Here is a 23,573-nt window from a genome sequence, read left to right as displayed (position 1 = left end):
AGCAAGCATTAAACCTCAGAGAGTATGATATTTCTGAAAATGCAATAGCAAAATAAAGCAAAAAGTCATTTTTTTTTCTTTTTGTGAGGGCTAGGAATCTTATAGGGGCCACTGTGAGAAAGTCTTAAAGTTAAAATTTTAGATATCCAAGAATATGAGCTAGGTGACTTAAGTAATCTAAATTTTTTTAAAAACCCTTGAGCTATAGGTAAAAGCATTTACTTCAGGCATCACTTTCTCTACATTTTTTGTTTTGCTCTATGTCATCTAATTGGCATTGTCCTAAGCCCTGAGGAGCCCAGAGTGAAGGAGACAGATGTGCCTATTTTCCTCTAGAGTTTCCACCTATTGTTATCTTAGATTCTGCTTGGAAAATTTCATGCTTAATGACTAAGATCCTGGGTCACTACTAATTATTAACAATGGCTTTCATCTACATGGAAACGCCAATGCTCATAAGTACCTTCCTCACAGGGTGCCCAGAACTTGGTTTTTATCTTCCCTTTGAAGCGATAAGCATAAGGGTGTGCATGTGTGCACATGTGTGTGTGTGGTGCACACATATATCTTGAAAATACTTGTTTCTTTTTCCAAGTGTATACAGCTTGGTGGAAAAGGAAATGAGAAAATAATTCTCACATCTTTAACTATGCCCTACCCAGCTTGTACATGAGTTCAAACCTCTTCCCCCATGTCCCATCCAAACTAGATATGGTATATTTAGGGTACAGGTATACCTTGGAGATATTGCAGGATAGATTCCAGATCACTGCAAAAAATCGAATAGCACAGTAAGGTGAATCACCTGCATTATTTTGGTTTCCTAGAAAATGTAAAAGTTTTGTTTTTATTGTACTTCAATCTATTAAGTCTGCAATAATAGAATTATGTTTATCAAAACAATATATACATATATATATATAGATAAAATATTTTAACTTATATATATATAACTTATAATATAACTTATAATATATGCTAAAAAATGCTAACAATTATTTGTGCCTTCTGTCAATTATCATCTTTTTTGTTGGTTAAGGCTCTTGCCTTCACATTGATGATTGATGACTGCTGACTGATTAGGGGTGCTATTGATGGTTGGGATGGCTGTCCATTTGAGGGTTTGAGGGGGGACAATTGGGTCTCAGTTTATATTCTCAATTTCCTATTTTTGAATTATTTAATTTAATATTAATTATTTTAAAATTTGTTATAGGGCATGTATGCTAACCAGAGAGAGAGGAAAAGAGAGAAAACAAGCCATCAGGTCTGGGACTTGGACCATGGTGGGCCATTTGAGAATCCAGCACTGTAACCACCACACCGGCTGCTGGCCCAGTCTCAATTTCTTTTTAACTGCTATATAGTCTTTCTTTTCTAAGTTATTTTATTTTATCATTTATAATTTACATTTAATGGTTGTATATCTTTGTGGGGCACGGCATGGATTTTCAAAGTATGCATGCAATGTGCAACAGTCAAATTAAGGATAATACCATATTCATCATTTTCAACAAACACACACATACATGTATAAACACAGATATATACATCTATATTGGGTTCTTGGAAAAGTTATGACATATTTTTCTATGTTTTTCTATGGAAAAGGTACATCATGATTTTTCTGATGACCCAATATATACATGTGTGTGTTTGTGTGTGTGTACATAATTGGTATGTCTTTTTTTTTTCATACAGTTGTTGTATGCTATTCTACAATCCATTTGCCACATCTACCTGCATTCCTATGTCTATTAAATGCTCTTCTTCCCTCATGCCCTCCTATCTTCCCCACTCCCCCATTCCCTATGCAGTCTCTGGTATCTACAGTTGTCTTCTCTGCTCTGCCTTCAATCATTTCATATTCTGCCATAGAATATACTGGATGAGGGAATACAGTGTTTCTCTTTCATAATCTGGCTTATTTCACTTAATGTTACGTCTTCTAGATGCATTCACTTTGTATCAAAAAACACACCCTGGCAGTTTTTAAAAAGAAGGAAACAGTGACATTTGCCACATCAGTTAACTCTTGCTTTCATGAAAGAGTTTCTGTAGTATGTGATACTGTCTGACAGCGTTTACCCATAGTGAACTTCTATTGAAATTGAAGTCTTACAAAAAGAAGCTTTTACATGCAAAGATGTTGCAGTCCTGCTCATCTTACTAGTCGCACATGTTCCTCACGGATTAACTGAGGCTTTCTGGTCAGTTTGTGGAACTTCTGATTGTAGGCAGGTGCATATATAGGGCCAGATCTTGCTGGTTTCTCTGGAGGATGTTTCCAACAGCCCTTTTTTCCAGTAATGTTCCAGGACTGGCTCTGGGGGGCTTCATAAGACTTTAGTCTCTCGATAGCTGTCTCTAGTCTATCATCCTCACACTGAATGAGAGGCTCCTGGGTCAGATCACCTATGCCCACAGTTTTGGGGAGTTGAATTCAATGTTGTAGACGCTGCAACTTGCAGGATGAATCCAGTGAGCACTGAGGCATCGTTTAATGACCTCGAAGGGCACATTCAGGTTAATCACTGTGTCTATTTGATAAGTTCTATCCAGGGATTCTGCTTGTGGAAGTGTCCTTGGAAAACCATCCAGCAGCTAGCTATATTGGGTGAGATTTTTCAGCTGGAGAAGGGCCAGCCAAGTCATGACATCATTGGGGATGAGCTTGCTTGGTCAATGAAAGTCTTGTTTAATACACCAATTTCTGTGCCCCGCAGCATGTCGTCTCAGAGCAAGTCCCTGCTGGAGAGGTGCTTGAGTTAGAAGTGTTTGGTGATGCGTGATGACACGGTGCCCTTGCGGGATCCCGGGGACCACTTGATCATTGCTCACGGGAGCCACGCAGGTGCTCCCACGGCTGCAAACCCAGGCCTAAGATGCGCAGACACTGGGGCTTTGGCCTTGTTGGCCCGCACACCCTCTCTCAGACTGGATTTAGCCAGTTAGCAGCATGGCAAGCAAGTCAGGGATTTTTAAAGGATTATTATAAACATTTCTTCTTTATAGAACTTTCTAGAATGCCTTATTTACATGTTAATATTTTGTGCTTTCTGAAAATGTTAACTATTAAAGAATTATCAGTAGGTTATCAGGCATGCATTAATCTTTATTAGATAAAATGAAATACCACTCAACCTTTCTAAAAAAAAAGAAGAAAGAAAATTTGAAATCAGTATTCTCAAACCCTGTTGCTACTTTATCAACTAAGTTGATTCTACACTACAGCCTCTGCTGTTACTTCAACAATGTTCACAGCATCTCCACCAGGAAAGATTCCATCCCTAGAAACCACTTTCTTTGCTCATCCATACGATACAACTCCTTTCAAGTTTTATCATGAGATGGTAGCAATTCTGTCACTTCTTTAGGTCCCACTTCTAATTCTAATTCCCTTGCTATTTCAATCATATCTGAAGTTACTTCTTCAACAGAAATATGAAACTCCCCAATGTTATCCAAGAGGCCTGGAATCAACTTCCTCTAAACTCCTGTTAATGTTGATATTTTGACCTCCTTTCATGAATTACACACATTCTCAATGGTGCCTGGAATGATGAATCCTTCCCGGAAATTTTTCAATCCACTTTGCCCAAATTCATCAAAGGCATCGCTATGTATGTCACCTATAGCCTTACAAAATGTATTTTTGAAATATAAGATTTGAAAGTCAAAATTACTCCTCGATCCATGGATTTCAGAATGGATATCATATTATCATCAGAAATAACTGATCACCATAACAGCATTAATAACAACAAAAATATTGGAAATTGTGAGAATTACCAAAATGTGACACGGAGAAAGGAAGAGAGCACACAGTGTTGGAAAATGGTGCCAATAGACTTGCTTGATGCAGGGTCGCCAGAAAATATCAATTTGTAAAACATTCAGTATTCGTAAAGTGCAATAAAGCTAAGGGCAATGAAATGAAATATGCCTGAACTAGCTTGATGGTCAGAAAACTTGAGTTTGGATTCCAGATCCGCCGTTCAGTACCTGGGGAGCTTGGTCAACTTATTTCTTGTGTTCAAACTTGAATGCTCTCATCTGTAAAATGGAAATAATAATTCTCATTGTCTGCTCAATCAAATTTTTAAAGAGAAAATTGGATTGCACAGGAGATTCTGGGCAACTCGTCTAATTATGCTGCAGGAGCAACCTTCTATTTAATGAAAGGAGCTAGTACTACAGTTACATCTCTCTATTATGACCATTGACAACTAGAAGGAAAAGAAAAAGTGCTATCTTCTCATAACCACTTAGAAATTATAACACAGTTGCCACCTTCTCTGTCCTTTGATAATCATCATTTGTTCAAAACACCATTTTTTTATTACCAAAGTGTACTTTGAGTGTAAATATATAGTGTCTGGATAGATGAGTTATCTTTTCTAGAAATTTATCTTCTTTCATAGAGGGAGGGTTTTGACAAAGTTCCCTCAACCGTGCTTCACTCCACCATCAAATATTTCCTTTCCCTGTGGGTCAGTTATCCCATTTCACTAATGAGGCATGGATAAGCTAAGTGATATCACTCAGGCACAAATGACAATTAGATGGCAGAGCTGGAATTAGAACCCATTAGACGGCTTTACTTCCAGGTCTAGTCTCATTTCATTGAACAAGATTTGTGCTCCATTTCAGCTCAGATTTCTTATTTATAGTTGATGTTTTGTTGTCTGGAATTTCATAGATTAGCACTCTGACCCCTTAAAAACAGGTTTAAGTGATTGGAGCACTCTTGCCTCAGTGCACTTTTATTTTTGCTTAATCAATTCATTAAGACTTTCTATTGTTAGTAGGAAAAAGACAGACACCAGGAACTTTCACAGCAATTCCAAATACTCAATTTTGCATCAGAAGTAAAAGCATTTTATGAAAGAAAAACAGATGCAACAAGAATTATTATGATTTAACAAGTGAACTGCTCTAGACCTGAGCATGGAATGAATATGCCTGTGAGTGAAAGCAAAAAATATGGAATCAGATTCCATAATTTATTTTCTGCCCTAAGAAGTTTTATTTTCCAAAAGCATCTAGTCTGCCTATATCAATTAGGACTAAATTCAGCTGCAAACAACAGAAAATCCATAAGTAATAGTGATTAAACACATACCAATATTCATTCTGTCAACTAAAAGGGAATCAAAAGTAGGCAGTCCAGGTGCGTTAATTGGCACCACAGAGGCAGTAGAAAACTTCCTGCTCTGTCTTTTTTTGCTCCATTATCTTCAATGGGTGGCTTCAGTTCTCAGTGTCACCTCATAATCCAAATATCTGCTAGAGCTCCAGTTCTCATATCATTATTCCTGGCAGCAGAAAGGAACAAGATGGGAAGGCCAGAAGGGTGTGCACGAGCTGCCAGTCTTCCTTTTATGGGGGCCCTCCTGCAAGTCCCACACAACAACTTCTGCTTCTCTCACTTTGGCTAGATTTTATCCTCATGACCATGCTTAGTTGTGTGGAGATTAGAGTTTCTATTTTGTTTGTGTTTGTTTTACTTTGTTTCATTCTGTTCTGTTCTGTTTTAGTTCTAAGCTGGCCATGTTGTCTCTGCTACTATTATAAAGTTTCATACAGTAAAGAAGAAGGGAGAAGGCTTATTGGGTAGACAATCTGCAGCATCTGACACAATGTTGAAACCATGTGTGGAGTAAACATCAAACATGAGAACTGGCCAGCCACAGTAGCAGTAGCAGGAGTAATGCAATACTCCATGGTGTGGGAGCCACATGGGAAAGCCTAGCTTCATATACTGGGACCTCCCTGTACATGCCCTGTGTATGTGTACCCATAACACTGGCTGGCTGAAGCTGGGAGTGGATCATGGCATGTGAACCCTGTGAGAAGAACTCTTCTCTCTCTCTCTCTCTTTTCTATGTCTCTCTCTCTCTTTCTCTCTTGTAAGACACACATAAGTAGGGGCTGGCAGGTGGCATGGTCGTTGGGGAGCTGGACTCCCACATGTCTGACCCTGTTTGAGTTCTAGGCCTGGTAACTTGCTTTCTCACATTCCCTCTCTCTCCCTTCGTCCTTGTTTGGTGAATTAAAGAATAATAAATATTTTTTTAAAAGAAAAACATAAGTAAAATTTTTTTCAAAAATAAGATTTAGGTCAACAGGTGGTATAGAGGTTAAGGACTAGATCTCCCATGGCCTGTGTTGTGATTTGAGTCCTGGACTCAGTGGCTTGAGAATTACAGTGGGCATGTGTGCATTCATGCCCAAAATCCCAAGAAGAGATTGGAAAAGAGATTGTGGTGTGGCCATTCCTCCCCTGAGGGGTGATTACTCACTTTCACTCGCTCTTTCTGTTAAGTGCATGTCTCCTATATAAAATAAATAAGTAAAAAAAAAAAGAGAGAGAGAAATGTATTTAGAGACCAATTGATCTTTGAAATAATTCACATAAGTGACTAGTCCATGTAAATGAGTAATTCTGTATAATAATAATAAATACAATAATAATAAATACAAGAAAATTCTTAAATACCTTTCTATATTATTATGTTAACAATAAAAGCAATGTGCAATTGTTATAAAAATAGATAATGTGGATATATGAAGAAAAATGTTCATACTCTCTTTGATTCTTCTTTGTTATTCTGCTCCCCTCCCTGTATTTAGAAAACAAAAGCTAAGTTTATTTTTTCCATCTCTCTCTAGGATTATACACATAAATGTATACTAGTCACTGCTAGTAATCAGAGTAGGATTGTACTATACCAATTATTCTGCCATAATTTTTTAACCGAACATTAAGTTCAATACACAGAAATGTCCTCATTCTTTTCATGGGTGCTTAAAATTGTATAGCTATGTCATAACAATTTCACAAAGAAGATGCCTTTGATTTTGTAAGAGGGCAGCAAAATCAGCATGACGAAGTTGTAAAATCAGCCAAAAGCCACGCGTCTAGATGGTTAAGAGAAAGGTAGGGATGTAAGGGTTACACACAGTATGCGAGTTCACGGGGCTAACTAAGGACACGGAGCATACTCAGCGTGGGACTGCACCATATTCAGGACAGAGGGGACACTTTTTAGCATAACTTTCTATGCCACAAAATCCCTAAAGATGCCATTTATGCCATCTGGCTTTGTTGTTCCTCTCAATCAGCATCTTTAGACATTTCTACTATTCATTTTTTTTCCCCCTTTTCAAAGCATCTCCTCAATCAAATCACCATCTAATTTCTAAATTCTAAAAAAAATAAAAAGTTTTAAAAAAAATTATTAAAAGCTTTGCCCTTAAGCCACTTTTCCTAGTAATCAGTTCTACCTGTTGGTAATGTTTCCATTTTGAGTTTGAGAAGTATTTTCATTCTTTTTCTCTTTCATACATTTTTTTTTTTTGGTCTTTCTTCTGATCTTCTCTCCTTTTTCCCTCTCCATGCATGATCTTTCATCCTACCCTCCTATGCTTTTCATTTTATTTTATTTATATTTTTAAGATTTTGCCCTAGGGCACATGCACTTACCAGAGAGAGAGAGAAGGGAAGGGAAAAATCACCCCCCAGCAAGGATGGCCATGCTATAATTCCTTGTTCTTCAGTCTCCTCTTGGGATTTTTAGGCACACATGCCAGGAATGATTCTCAAGCTGCCAGGTCTGGTACTCGAACTGTGGCGGCTATGTGGGAATCCAGCACCTTAGCTACTGCACCACCTGCCTCCCCCCTCCCATGCTTTTTAGATATTGACTTATTTAACCACAAGTCACTGTGTATGCTTTCAACTTGAATTTGCACAAATATTTAACTTTTTTAAATGGAAAGGAGCTATATTAGAATCGACATCTCCAGGTTGGAGGTTCTAGAGACAACTCTTCCTCTAAAATTGCAGCCTCATGCCATGAACTGTTCTCCTTTCCAACCCAACTCTAGCCAATTCTTGAAGCCTGGATGTATATCATGAACATTCTGGCTAAGTAAATAAAGGAAAGAAAGAAGAAAAGGCTATTCTGTGAAAGACGCACTTGTTTTAGAACACTAAAATGCAAATATTTGGGAAAGACAAATATCTGGGAACAAACACCAAGCTGAGCTGCTCAGTTTCTGTTTTGGTGATCCAAGTTTGGGGGTTCCCTCCGTTTGTGTGTTGAGGAATGTGACCGAGAAAATAAGGAAGCAGTAAATATGCTCTCTGGGAAGGTTTCCTGTCCTCACACATCCCTCCATCTCTAAATGATGTTATTGCCTTTACAGGGAGTTTCATTGGAGATGCCAGGAATGCGAGGGGCTGGTTTTTGAGAGCCTCTAACATAACTACAAGATTTTTGGGGGGCATTTTCCAACCTTTTCCTAAGGAACCTGTTGTGTATTTACACAAAAATAAATGACAGTATTAATATGAAAAGAGATCTCAGAGAATCTCACATATGGGAGGAGGCCAAAGAAATGAAGTGGCTTGCCCGGCATCGTCTGATGGCTGGCAGTGCCATCGCGTAGGTTCCTTTCACACTGTTCTTGGCTCTGGGCTGCTTCAGGTGATGAGATGATGCCTGACCCTCTATTGTTCCCAGAAAAGCAAATCAGGTAACATTTTGTAGGAAGCTAGTGTATAGCAGATATCAGTGCATGAAATGTCTTTATGCTTTTCTTTACTCCACGAATCTATGTCGAGTGAAATTTATGTGCAACATCTTTGGGGGCGCTGTGGACAAGTCAAAGAAGGCCCTTGTCTTCATGGGGCTCACTTCTGAATGTGCGTGTGTGTTGACAGAAGATGAAAACGGGTAATGACAGAAAAACAATAAACAAGGAAATGCACATGCGTGATTATATCTGGGATCATGTTTTATGCTAAATGAGCATCAGAGACTGAAGAGAGAGAGATGTGGAAGATGAAGGAGGAGAACTGCTGTACATGACCTCATTTGATCTTTACATCAAGCCTAGGAGACAGCTACCATTATGACTCCTAATACACAGATAATCAAATCAAAGCTGAGAGGAGACTGGTCACTCCAAGTCCACACATCACACGTGAGAAGCATTCAGCTCGGAGCCAAGGTCAGCCTTGCTCCAGAGCTGTTTCCTAGCCACCGTGCCGACTGTCACTGAAGGAGAACTCCACAGCAAAACATGTGCTGACATTTCCCTTCAAAGCAGGGATTGTTAAATGAGAAAATATAATGGGTCAATGCTGATGATGAACTACCTGAACGTTGAGCTGAGTTGCTTAATGAGGTGAAGGCTCATGGTATAGGAACTTGACTTATTTCATCTTGAGATTGGTGGAAAAGAGGCCAAGTACAAAGTACATTATTGGATTCATCTGGTTCCTATTCTTGAGGATCAAAGAATCAGCTAATAAGTACACAACTCTTGAAGCCATGCTGTTCAAAGCAAGGTCAGCAGCTAATAAAGACATCCACTATTTAATCATGGCTCAGACCACTCGACTTTGCTTGTATCGCTGATACGGCCATTATTGGCTGAGAACCAGCAGAGAACTCACTACAGCATGAAATAAGAGAGGTTTGGGGATCTGTTAATTGCATCTTGTCTCAGCTGTAGGAGGTATACTACTCCAAAATCAGTCCCTTCCAATTATTCCAGGTTGCAGCTGGCATGGTGAACCCGGGGTTGTTTTTGTCCAATGAAAGAGTCTAATTTTATCACAGAATCATAGGACTGGCAAGACCTTGGGAGGTCAGTGAAGCTTTCAGGCAAGGCTGCCCTGAGTGAACGTATCTAATCCTGTTTTAAACCATCTCCAGAGGGGCGAGTCCATGATTTCTATTGAAAGCCAATGCCAGCATTAAGCAACCTCTCTGTAGCCAGTGAAACATCCCTAGCGATTTATTTTAAATGCCTCTTTCACAGAGTTCATCATGCTAGCTGATACCACCTTTATCTTCCCTCCTTATTTTGCTAAAATTAAAACGCCTCTGATGTTAGGGTAGAAGGATTATTTTTAATTGTTTAATAGGCAATTATGTGCATTGTAATTATAAAAATGCCTGAATCCAACACCTATGTCCTGCAAGCTTCCTGTATTCCAAACGAAAGAAGTGAAGTTGAAGGACTTACCATCCCGCCCCCAGTGTCCGCAGCACTCCTGGCCCTCCAGGCACACTGGCCCCTTTATAGTCTTCGGACGGGCTGGGCACCTTTCTCACTCAGGGCTTTCGCACCTGCACTTCGATCCAGTGCCCCAGATCTCCCAGGGGAGGGCTCCTCCCGATTAACTTACGAAAGCTTCCTCAGGGCACTCATCAGTCTCCAGAATGATTTATTTTCTAGTTAGCTCATTCGTTGTTTCTCTCCTACCCTGTTAGAAAGCATACTGTCAGCTGAACTCTTGGTTTTTACTCGGTTAACCCAATCTCAGTTTGGAAAACAGGCACAGGATAGGCATTCAATAAATATTAACAAATAAATGGAAGAAAGAATATTTGAGGAGCAAGAGCACATACAAGGCATTTGTCATGGTCTCTATGTCCTCCTAGAGCTCCCACAGGGGCCTGTGCTGAGAGGGCATGCAGCTGGCTAAAACTCACACCGTGCGGCTCGACATCCCAGATCTAGAATTTATCAACTGCGGAAACTCGGACAAGTTACTGACGTCCTCTGAGGTTTTGTTTTGTAATGTGTGGGATGATAACAATAAAGCGAACCCCATTTTCTAGTTAAGAGGTTATTTAACACAGCACGTAACAAACTATTAGCTACCTTTTTTGAGTGATATTTATTGAACATCTCTGGGTCAGTCACTGGTCTAAGTGCTGAAAACACAGCAGTGAAGAATAGGTAAAGGCTTCTACCCTCTGAGCTTATATTTTGGTGAAGTGTATGTTTCAAAATGGTTCTAAGAATGTGTTTCTGAAGTTAACCTATAGAAAGATTAAAGTCAAACTCAGGTCATGGTGCTAACACAGGGTGTTCCCACTATTCTGATCAGTTCTTCATTCAATCCTCAACAAATATTTACTAAGTGCCTATCATGTGCCTAGGCACACTTATCAAGTTAATAGTGATGTAAAGGAGGTTCTTAGAATATCTATAAGAGAGTGTAGCCTTGCTATGAACATTTTGCTAATATCTGACAGTGCATAAAGAGATCTACCGAGTACATCAAAAGGTCTATCAAGAGACACAAAAACATTTACTTATTATCAATCACACATATTTCAGAACAATTATCAGCAAAACAGGTGACCCGTGCTTTGATGTCCTTCCGAAAGGCTTTTTTATTTCTGAAAATTGGGTATTTCTTGATTTGGTCAATGAATCATTTACATCGATGAAAGACAGAGTTAGACTTAGGACCTTGATGTTCTAGGAAAAAAAATTATTATTCACGAGTAATCCATTTTCACTTTAGAATGTTTTTTAAAAAGAGCTAACTAAGTAGGCAACAGAGAATCCCTGCTAATATATTAATAGATTTAAGCAAACATGTACTTATATACATCCTCCTTTTACAAATTTTTGCCAAAACAGGACTCAGCAGGTGGCATGGTGGTTAAGGCACTGGGTACTCCCACATGGCTAACCACAGTTCAAGTCCCGAACCTGGTGGCTTGCTTTCTCATTTTCTCTCTCTGTGTGTGTGTGTGTGTGTGTGGTCAAATTAAATAAATGAATGAATAAATAAAAATAATTAATTCTTTAATTTTTTTCCCCGAAAGATATTTGTGCTCAGCAGAGAAAGACAGAGAAAGAGAAAGAAAAGTGAGAAAGCACCCCCATGGGGAATTGTTGCAGCCAAATCCCTTCTCCTCCAGTTTCCTCTTAGGATGTATCCAGTATGATTTTCAAGCTGCTGGGTCCCGGACTCAAGCCAGTCATGTGGGATCCAGCACCTTAACCTCCACATCACCTGCTGGCCTGTGAGTTAATATTTTTAAGCATACCTTTTTATCATTAAGTGGTGACTAAATTTTATGTCAATCAACATGTAAATTCTCCATAATTGTTAGTGATCACAAAATCTAAGTTATGAATGTATCATAATTTATAATGGATCTTCAGAATGTTCGTGGAAATTGCATCTCAGGAAAAAATTATGTATACACATCAAAATTGAGGGACACTAAAATGAGCTCAAATTTTACTTTATTTTTCTTGCAACATTTCAAAGTCCCCTTTTATTTAATCAATACTTAATTGTTGGGCATTTCAGTTGCTTCCAGTTGTTTTGATATTTTAAACAGTATTTTGGTACACATACCTGACAGAACATTTTATGCAATTGTTTGATTCCTTTAGGCTATATTTGGAAAGAAGTTTTACACCTAGAAATGCAGATGGATGGATTTGATCACATCAAACCTAATTTTTAATATTGTTCTTCTAATGAAATCCTAAGTATGAAGTCTGGGAAATAATTGCAGGATGTGCATGGTATAAAGAAAGCATAGTGGCTTGCACCAGCCTGCCCGCCTCTGACCTCACTGGTTAGCTCTGTGGCCTGGGGAAGTTATTTATTCTCTTTGCACTTTGATCTCTCAACTGTAACAATCGGGGATGATGACAGTACCTTTCTCTAAGGGAAATTATGTCGAGTAAACATAACTGTGACTCACACCTGGGAATGGGCATATAGAAGTTTGTTGACAAACCCGTCAACAAAGAATAACTTCCTAACTGCATCAAACTTTAGAGATCGTTAAGATTAACACTAATATTGAGCAATAAATAAACTAAGCAACATTAGAGCAACACAAGGAACAATATAGCTAAAAAATAAAAACAGTTGATATTTATATAGATGGATGGATAATTATATATTTTATATATGTGTATTTATATATAGATATATATCTATATATACATATATAGGTAGATAAATGTGTATATCTATACACACACACACAGACACACACACACACATAAAAATTTTAAACCTGAAAGTAAAATCCCTAAAATACATTTGCCCTATCTTACAAATATTAAATGAAATGATATTATTAACCAATATTAAGACCTTCTGCACTGGAATAGCGACGCAAATTTGGTTAACATATTTGGAAAATAATTTGGACAAGTATACTAAAGACTTTAGAAAGGTTTAACCCCTTTGACTCTGTAGTGCTACTTCTGAGACTATATCTCAATATGTAATCAAATATAGACACAAAGCTTTTTTTTTTTTTTTTGGAGAAGTTTTTGCTGTAGGGCCAGTGCACTCGCCAGAAAGAGAGATAGAAAGCAAGAAATCACCCACCAGGGGGATGGCCACACCGCCATCCCTTCTCCTTCATTCTCCTCTCGGATACACTTGGTATGAGTTTAAGCTGCCGAATCCAGGATTCGTACCGCGGTCAACTACATGGGAGTCCAGCGACATAGCCATTACGCTAACTGCTGGTCCCATGCACAAAGCCTTTACCACAAAGATTTTTATCAAGATGATATACATAACATGGACCCAAGATAGCAAAATTATTAATAAGTCCAGCTCCAGAGTGAAATAAAACCTGCGTTCAAATTCTGATTCCACCCTTGTAGCAGGAGTTTGCAACTATGTTTAACCTCTTAAACTCAACACTTTCACTTCAAATAAAAGATGATACAGTAGCATAGAATTTGTTAGAATTTGTTACAAAGATACACTATGTCTGGCACAGAGAAAACTCTCAAGACATAATCACAATTGCCATTATTAATGACAGCCCCACATTTTAGATAACTGAAATAATTGACCCATAAATGATTATATATGTTTTGAAGGAATATGTAAAGAATATCACAAACTTATAATGTACATATCACTAATATTTGCTTTCAGATGAGTTTGGGCAAGCCTGTAGTGTGGTGGTTCAGGCTGATGGAGCACATGTGGCTGACACTGTGGACGGAGTCCTGGCCCTGGCCCTGGAGAACACTCCGGGCACTTGTGTGTGTGTGGGCCCAAAACCCCTAACGGAGGGAGAGATGCAGGTGAAGGGATTGAGGCATGACTAATCCCTGGGGGAAGGTACTTCTTCACTTCCCCTCTGTGTCTCTCTTTCTCACTGCAACACTATCAACACCAGCACACACACCTGCTGGCAATTTTTTTAAAATAAATTTTTAAAGTGAAGCTATTGTATAATATGAAGTATATGAAACTACACATTTGAAAGGTAAATAATACTAAATAGCCGTTGTTACTATATGGTAGAATAAGAATATTATTTTAGTGTGTGTGTGTGTGTGTGTGTGTGTGTGCGTGTAAATCTATTTCTGTAATTTTAAGTGTTCTGCAGTATATACATGGTGCCTTTACATCCAAAAACAAAGTTCTATATTAATAAAATAAATAAGTCCCTAAGTTAAATATGTTTCTAGTTATAATGACACACAAATAAAACACGAATTAAATATTTTTAAGGAAGAACCTGTTCTTTCCTCTTATTCTAACATCTTTCTATCATCAAATATTTATGTGTTTCCAGGCACTTAGCACTTGCCGGAGGCGAGCCTGAGAAAGTCCCCATCCTCCAGGTGTTGACACGTGAGAGATCATCTCACCAGTAACTCCTGCTAAGGTTGTTCGTGATGACTCATGAATAAATTCAGAATGACAGTCAATCTTTCAGAGGCGCTTCCAATGCGCACTGGCATACAGAGATAAAATTTATTAAAGGTTACAGGGTGGTGCAGTGGTTAAGGTGCTGGACCCTACATGGCCGCCCATGGTTCATCCATGTCCTAGATACAGTTGTAAGTCCCAGATGTGGTGGCTTAAAAATCGCACCAGGTGCATGTGAGTGCATACCCAAAATTCCAAGAGGAGAATGAACGAAAAGGAATCACCCCTGTGGGGGGATTTCTCACTTTCCTTCTCCCTGTCTTTCTCTGTCTCTCTCTGGCAAGCACATATGCTCTATGTTAAAAAAAAAAAAAAAAAGCGACCAGCAGTTTGCATAGTGGCTATGTCACTGGACTCTCATGTAGTCGACTGCAGTTCGAGTCCCGGACCCGGTGGCTTAAACTCACATCAGGCATTTGTGTGTGTGTTCCTAAGATCCCGAGAGAATGGAGGAGGAGGGATTGCAGTGTGGCCATCCCCTTCTTGCTTTCTGTCTCTCGCTGTCTTTCTGGCAAGCACATGCGCCCTATAGCTAAAACCTACCCCCCCCACAAAAAAAAAGAGTTTAACATTTAAAACTGGCAACAGACTAGAAGCTATTGGTAATGTTTTTCTCTAAGAAAATAAAAATTCAAACTTTTCAGTTACTATAAAGTGGTAGGTGTGTAGTTCAAAGTGTACTTATTGGACAGAGCAAGCATTTTGCTTGTTGCTGGGGTATAAACCAGTAACTTTTAATATTTCCTGCAAAATAAAAAGTGTCACCTCATCCGCACTATCTGCAAACTTCCCTTCCTTCCTGAGCTTACTTCTGAAGTCAGTTGGTATGTGCTACACAAGGCTTAACCCAGTGAATTACTCCAATCCTTACTAGTCGTTGACCAAGATGGTTCCAGAAAATCAATTTCAGCATGAAATTTAACATAATATGAAAACTTAACCTCCCCCAGAAGGTCAATTCTAAGAAGCCACATGAAGAAAGACGGAATGGTACTCTGAAACAGCACTGGGCGTTCCCCAGTTCTGCCATCGCGGAGAGGCAGGGTCATGTGGCATTTGGTCCCCATGCTCTGTTTTCTGTTTCCCACTCATGTTGGATTTCAGTTCAGAAATAGCTAAACCAGAGCTGGCCTGTGGCCTGGTGATTACGGGAGCCAGAGCCCACAGGGCTGGCCACAGCCCAATCCCAGCCAAATCCCAGCCCTGGCAACTCGACAACACGCTGGGTGCGTGCAGAGGGTTACCCCAAATCCCACCTGGGTAGGGGGTGGGGGAGACAGGATGGCAGCATGGCCGTTCCCAGTTGATCTTGCTTTCTCCCCTGTCCCCTCCTGCTCACTCCCTCACACCCCCTGTCTCTGGCAAGTGCACGTATCCACTGGGAGACAAAAAAGAAAATACTAAAATAAAGAGGCATGAGAAAATGGCCTCAGAACAAGGTGCTCGCATATGCATTGATGCCATAGTATTAGTTACATTAACTTCCCCATTCAAACCTGAAAGATCGTGATCATATTTATGGGTGTCAGTGGCCTTACCCCCGACACTCCTGCTGCATTCAGAACAGGACAAAGAAAGAGGCTTTTGGAGTTTTTCTTTAGTCAGTCCTCATCGTGCACACAGGACACATACGAGGAAAGAAGTGAGGTTCTCTAGAACTGAGGCGGCAGGGAGTCGTCACAGGGGCAGTAAATATTTACGAAAATAGCTTTATTTATTTATTTATTTTAGTTTTTCCTATAGGGCATGTGTGTTCAACAGAAAGAGAGAGAGAGAGAAAAGTAGGGAAAATGAGAAATGAGCCCCACCCCACGGGGAGGGTGGCCACTCCACAATCCCTTCTGCTCCATTCTCCTCTTGAGACTTTTGGGCATGAATGTACGCAATGAAGCAGGCGGGTGTGGGACTTGAACTACTCAGTCGGCCATGTGGGATCCAGCCACCCCTAACACCATCTCACTGGCTGGCCCCCTGAATTATATTTGAACTTTAAAGATTCCTCCAAATATAATATTTAGAATATATAAGTAATGTATATTTACTCTGGTTTGAAATGTGGACCCCCAAAATTCATTTGATGAAATTGGACTGTGACAGAATTAGGGGGGTAAAACCTTGATCCAGCCATGCGCTCAATCAGTGGAGCATTTGGGACGTGATTAAGATTGAGGTCACCCGTCTAGGGCTCCCATGGCTGACTCGCGGTGGGTGAAAGAGACAGAGACACAGACCTGCTCTGCTCTTGCTCGGTCTCCTCGTGACTGTGCTCCTCAGGACTTCGCAAAGCCTCACCCAGAGCAAGACCCTCACCACGTGAGACCCTGTGGCCTTAGATGTTCAAAGCTATGAACTAAAGAAGCCTCTCCTTTTTATGATAATTACTCCGACTCAGATATTTCGGTTATTTGCAATGCAACGGAGTAAAACAATGTTCTTTATAGGAAACTGGAAAATTTGAAAATAAGATAGAAGAGAATTTACCATATCCTCAAGCACCCCGAACAGCTACTGGGGCAATTTGGTGAACTCCTCCATTCGAAAGTGACCCTCCCACATACACACATCTACAACTAACAGTCTTCCTGCTCAAGAGGTCTAAAGAAAACATCTAACTCGCCCGCTTCCATTTCTTTGACCTGAGTTCCTCTATCACATTCAGAGAGAACTAGCAACATTTCTATTTTCCTTCTGTTTCTTTTCATCCATCTCCGAATAGACACACAATTCAATTAGAAGGGAGAAGTTATATTTACCCCCTACAATGGAAGGAATCAGAAGGTACAGTGTTTTTTTTCAGTAGTTCTGCTCGGCTCTAAGTAAGGGTTGTCTGTTATCTTTAAAGGAGGGAAAAACAGCACTCCCTTCAGAATTTTATTACGAACATTTTTAAATTGATACATTCAAGGACTCAGAGCAATGACAGGCACGTAGTATGAGTTTAACGAATAGCCACCACCATTATTAGTGTTGTCGATGTTATTATCTTCCCCTGGTCTTGGAAAGCAATAATTCTTTTTTTCTGTTTCCTTTTTCTCATATTCTCTGTAGATTTTTAAGGAAGAATCAGGGCAAAAAAAGGAGGAAAAATGGGGGGCTCATGAATGCCAGCCAAGCGAATACAGCAAAGCAAAAGAGCTGTGTTTTTTTTTTCCACCATATTTTTACCAGATTATAAGGGAAAATTATTACATATCAGCATTAAGAAACAAACCCTAATTGCGAGTAAGTATGGGAGGACTGGGTTCTAAGACTACACAATATTTTAAAATATTATGCAAATGCAGCACAACAAATTATCATAATAAATATTTAGAAACCTCTCAAGATAATTATTTCTGGTTTTCATTGTGTAACCAAAGCTAATATTTGCTATTCAACTGAAGAGTTAAATAAATAACTTCATGGAATTTGTAGTATCTTAATTAATCTAATTTCATCCATAAAATATATGAGTCAACTTGGCGAGGAGCAAATGCAATTTTATTTATCAATTTAAAATTTAAAAATCCAGTTGACTATTTTTACATCGTCTAAGAGTAAAAGGAAACAAAAAAAAATTATTGCTTTCAGAGGCATCCTTTCTGCTTTTCCTACTCAAAAATGGCTCTGATTAAAATTTTTAGCTTTGGCAAGCAGTTATCCAAAAATATGATCAAATGATAAATAGAGATTCATGACTAAAACCCAGCTTTCTGCTGTGCTTTCTAAGTAATATTTTTCAACCAAATTTGAGTGATTACTTTTACAATGGAGACTGATGTGACTAATATTTGAGCAGCCTTTTAAAAACATAAAGGGGGATGCTACATTGTAGGAATCCATTGGCTAAAGAGAACTTCCCGGTTAGATTCCTTCATTTTCTTTTCTTTTTCATGTACTGTCACAGGTTGGGTTTCTCATGAAGCAGATTCAAAGACAGAGGTGAAGGGTATCTATTTGAGAGGACCCTTGGCATCAACATCTGAGGAAAGGAAAGAAGGAAAAGGAGAAGTTGAATTAAGTCACAGGCCTGAGGTCAGCCTTGCCTGATCCCACCAGGGACTCTATAACTGAAATGGCCCTTCAGTATTCGCCCAAGTGAGGCCAAACATGGTGAGGATTTTAGGTTCTCACCTCCCTCATTCATGGGGCATTGGCTTTCACTCCACAGGCATGGCCTTGGGTGATTTAGCTCTGACCAGCTGAGACTCTTTCTTTCTTTCTTTCTTTCTTTCTTTCTTTCTTTCTTTCTTTCTTTCTTTCTTTCTGAATTATTCTATTTAACTTTATTTATTTAATTTAATTTGACCAGAGAGGACAGAGTGAGAGAGAAAAAAAGAGAGGGAGAACTGTGGTCGGCCATGTTGGAATCCAGAGCCCTTAACAATGCTGCCTGCCAGTCCTGAGGCAATTTCTTAAAGGGGTGACAATTAAAGATCATCTGCCCATCCCATTCCCAGTATCTGGACAGCAAGCCCTTCCTTAGAGAATAAACTGAACAAAACTTTATGATTTGGGCAAAATATACACTCCATCATGTTTATTTAGACAAGTAGTATAATTCTAGAGTAAACCTTCAAGAAAAGTTTTGTGAGATGTGTTTTTGTCTTCTTTTCTTTTCTTTCTTTCTTTTTTTTTTTTTTTGAGAGGTTTTTGCTATAGGGCATGTGTGCTAGCCAGAAAGAGACAGAAAATGAGAAATCCCCCCCCAGGGAGGATGGCCACGCCACAATCCTTTCTCCTCCATTCTCCTCTCAGAATCTTGGGCATGCACACACATGCACCCAGCATGAGTTTAAGCCACTGGGTCTGGGACTCAAACCATGGTCAACTACATGGGAGTCCAGTAATGTAGCCATTACGGCATCTGCTGGTCCTGAGATGTGTTTTTCTCTCCCCTACCTGATTTTATCAAGTTAATTCACAATTGTCCTTGAGATCAAACATTCCATTATCTCCTTTAGGAAGACTTGACTATCACCCAGACTTGTGCATGTCACTCCTTTTAAATTTTGTTTTAGAATTGTCTTATAATGCTGTGATTTCCCATGTAGGAGAGCTAATTGTGTGTGCACATGTGCATATGTGTGTGTGTTATAGGGTACATGCACTCACCAGAGAGAGAGCGTGTGGGTGCAGGAAATCACCTCCCAGAGGGGATGGCCATGCTGCAAGCCCTTCTCTTCCATTTTCCTTTCAGGATTGTGGGCATGCACACATGTGCATCTGGTGTGTTTTTCAAGCCTCTGGGTTTGGGATTCCAGTCACACAGTCGGTTATGTGGGGTCCGGAAGTCTTATCTGGGTTTGGGATTCCAGTCACACAGTCGGTCATGTGGGGTCCAGAAGCCTTCCCCTCCACACCATCTATGGCCCAAAGGACAGCTAATTTAAGGCACAGATTCTAATAATAATCTTTATTTGTATATAGATTTTTATATATTTAAATAAATTTATTTAAAAATACATACATAGATTTTATATATATTTTTACCATAGAACCTGCAATATAATAGTCACTCAATAAAAACTACTGATAAATGAGTGAATTCTTCTATATCTGTTATCTCTCTCTCTTCTCTTTTTTAAGATTCATTTCCTTCATGATAGAGACAGAGAGATATGCCCTTTACAGTTGATCTCTTTGGATCCCACACATCATTTTTGAAAGGCCCAAACTACATGACAGGCCACATGGGACACTCTATGGTTAGTCACAGTGGAACTTAGACATGGAGTTACACCCAGGCAACATTCGAGGGGTCTTTAAAAAGTTCAAGGCAAACGGTATTATGAAAAAGCTATGCACAGATTTCCATTTTTTTTTGGCGAGAAAATGAAGTCGTACTTTAAGTCCACTTTTCAACAAATTTTGCTCAATACCCTCATATATGTGAATGAATCAACCTCCAAGTTATTTCACACCCCCGACACAATGGTCACTTTTACCATTTGAGTTCTCCCAATGAAGGCCCCAAACATAACCAAAAATAGATAAGCCAGCTCCATTTTGCCCTGTCTTGAAACACAGATACATATTTTTTTCTTTTTGAGCATAATAAAATGACTTTTAGTTTATGGTACTAAAATTGGGATTTTTTTTTTTAATTTTACACAGAAGATGGCAGACATGTTAGCACTAGCAGCTTCAACTTCTGTTACTCAAGTCTTAGCTCCCTTATCCTGCTTCCTTAAGACCAAATGGTGAAAGTACCCGTTCTGAAATGGTTCCTGAAATACTAACGATTCCTGATCGTATAGTAACTAATGCACACATTTTATTCTTGAATGCAAAATTTCCCAAAGTATTTAAGTTAATAATAGAAAAGATAATGCAATGACTACATTGTTCAAATTATGTGACTTATACTGACATTATTGAACAATTCCTCCATTTCTCCCCCAAAATTCTCAAAACGAGAGACTTAACAAGTTTAGAATAAAAAAAAAAAACTTTTATTGGAGCCAGCAGATGGTATAATGGTTACATCCCTGGACTCCATGTTCTCGAGCACAGTTCAAGTCCTGGACCCAGTGGCTTAAAACTTACACCAGGCACGTGTGTGTGCATGTCCAAAATCCTGAGAGGAAAATGGAAGAGAAAGGACTGTAGCATGGCCCTCCTCCCGAAGAGTGATTTCCCACTTTCCGTCTGTTTCTCGGGTGAGCACATGTGCTCTATTGCAAAAATCTTTTAAAAAACAAACAAAGCTTTCATTTATCTTTTTTGATAACTACTGACCTGGCTAGTAAATTTTATTGCTTTATATACTTAGCATTACAAAAATGAAACTCTATAGTACTCCATTTAAATCAGATTTCTGCTAATATAAATAGTGCTACTTGAAGTTACATGCTTTTGTTTACATTTTAAGACCCAAGTAATTCACAATGAACTCAAAGAGGATTTTAGTCAGTTAACTAGTACTAGAAAATAGAAAAGACGTCTCATCATCATGTGTTTGCCAAACCACTTTGTCCTAGTATGTATTCAGTTGGTGCAAAAGTAATTGCAGTTTTGCATTATTAACGCTTGCCATTTTATTTTGTATACATTCCTAAATGTGGTAATGTTACACATCATTTTAATACATGCTTCATGCTTTTTTTTTTTTTTTTTGCTAGTGATTTATTACTTGCTGTTTATTTCATGTGGATTTTAGACTACGGTAATGATGGTAGTAAAAGCAAATTTGAGCGATTTTCTTGTTTGAGTTCAAAATGGATTGTAAAGCAGCAGAGACAGTTCGCAACATTAACAACACATTTGGCCCAGGGACTGCTAATGAACACACAGTGCAGTGGTGGTTCAAGAAGTTTTGCAAAGGAGACAAGCGCCTTGAAGCTGAGGAGCACAGTGACTGGTCATTGGAAGTTCACTGCGAATAACTGAGAATCATCGAAGCTGATCCTCTTCCAACTACATGAGAAATTCCTCAAGAGCTCAACATGGACTATTCTTCAGTGTACAGTATTAGAAGCAAACTGGGTAGGCGAAAAAGCTTGATAAGTGGGTGCTTCATGAACTGATGCAATTTTTTAAAAACTGTCATTTTGATATTTCTTCTCTTACTCTATGCAGCAACAAACCTTTACATGATCGAATTGTGAGGTGCAATGGAGAGTGCATTTTATAGAACAACCAGCAGCAACTGGCTCAGTGGTTGGACCAATGAGAAGCTCCAAAGCACTTCCCAAAGCCAAACATACACCAAAAACAGGTCACGGTCACCATTTGGTGGGGTCCTATCCATTACAGCTTTCTGAATCCCAGCAAAGCCATTATATCTGAGAAATATGCCCCATAAATCAATGAGATGCTCCCAAACCTGCAATGCCTATACCCATCATGGGTCAACGGAAAGGGCCTACCTCTTCACAATGACCCACCCCACATCACACAACCCATGCCTCAAAAGTTGAATGAGTCGAGTTACGAAGTTTTGCCTCATCTGCCATATTCGCCTGTTCTCTCACCAACCGACTACCACTTCTTCAAGCATCTTCACAACTTTTTGCACGAAAAATGCTTCCACCCAGGAGGATGCAAAAGATGCTTTCCAAAGGTTTGTCCAATCCCAAAGTGCAAATTTTAATGCTATGGGAATAAATAAACTTATTTCTCATTGGTGGAAATGTGTTGATTTTGTGGTTCTTATTTTAATGAATAAAGAAGCATTTGAATCCAGTTATAATGACTTAAAATTCACAGTCCAAATCTCCAATAGCTTCTGAACCAATAGTTGGTTCCTGATCTACTCATAAACAATATAGCCCAAGTAGACAGAGGTTAGAAGGTTATAACCTCTAGCTTCTGATGTCTTCCCTGACTATAGTTAGAAACAAATAAGTCTTATTTGACCTTTTCGCCCAAATTTATTTAGTAGAAAAAAGTTACTAGATGCTTGGGAAATGAAAGAGGCTAAAAATTCTAGAAATAATTTTTGACTGTTCAACTCTTTATATATAATATTCCCTGAAATGTAATTGACCATAATTGTCTTCATGCATATTATCAACCTTTTATAATTTTTTGTTATATTTAATGAACCATTGGATTCTGTCTATCCTTCCACACTCATAGTGGACTATATGCTTATGTAAGTTTGTGTATAAAATATGTGTGAATAATTATGCAAACCATATAACCCTCTTTATCTCTATACCTCTAGTTCTAGAATTTTACAAAGCGTATTGAAATGGATATTACAAACTGGAACTGGGAATAGGCAGCACAAATATATCAGGATGCAGGTTCATTTTTATTCTAATTTTAAAATAAGTGGAACATTGGTTTATCTGAATATTTTGTTCATTATTTTCTTGCTAGCAGAACGCAAAAGAACAACTTTAACGATATATTTAGTCAAGTGGTAAAACCAATCATTAGTTAAGTAACGTTCACCTTTGCTTTATATGACTTCTTGGTTTTGAAAGCAGGCGAAATAAACTTCTTGATACAGTTATGTCTATTTTTCGTTTACCACGAAGGTTTCAGATTAGTAAGAGCCTGAAGATGATGGGAAATAAGTAGGAGTTACCATTCAAATTAAAAGAACAAT

At 38.8% G+C, this 23,573-nt stretch overlaps 2 pseudogenes; one reads left to right on the top strand and one right to left on the bottom strand.

The window, feature by feature from the left end:
- Positions 1-2,186: 2,186 nt before the first annotated feature.
- On the bottom strand, positions 2,187-2,834 carry LOC102469870 (GTP:AMP phosphotransferase AK3, mitochondrial pseudogene; annotated as a pseudogene).
- Positions 2,835-10,493: 7,659 nt separating this feature from the next.
- Positions 10,494-22,746, top strand: LOC106733802 (histone-lysine N-methyltransferase SETMAR-like; annotated as a pseudogene).
- The last annotated feature ends 827 nt before the right edge of the window (positions 22,747-23,573 follow it).

Source organism: Tupaia chinensis, unplaced genomic scaffold (assembly GCF_000334495.1).
Source record: "Tupaia chinensis unplaced genomic scaffold, TupChi_1.0 Scaffold145147_1, whole genome shotgun sequence".
Lineage (NCBI taxonomy): Eukaryota > Metazoa > Chordata > Mammalia > Scandentia > Tupaiidae > Tupaia > Tupaia belangeri.
The sequence above is the reverse complement of the archived record's forward strand: the minus strand, read 5'-3'. Positions and strand labels throughout refer to the sequence as shown.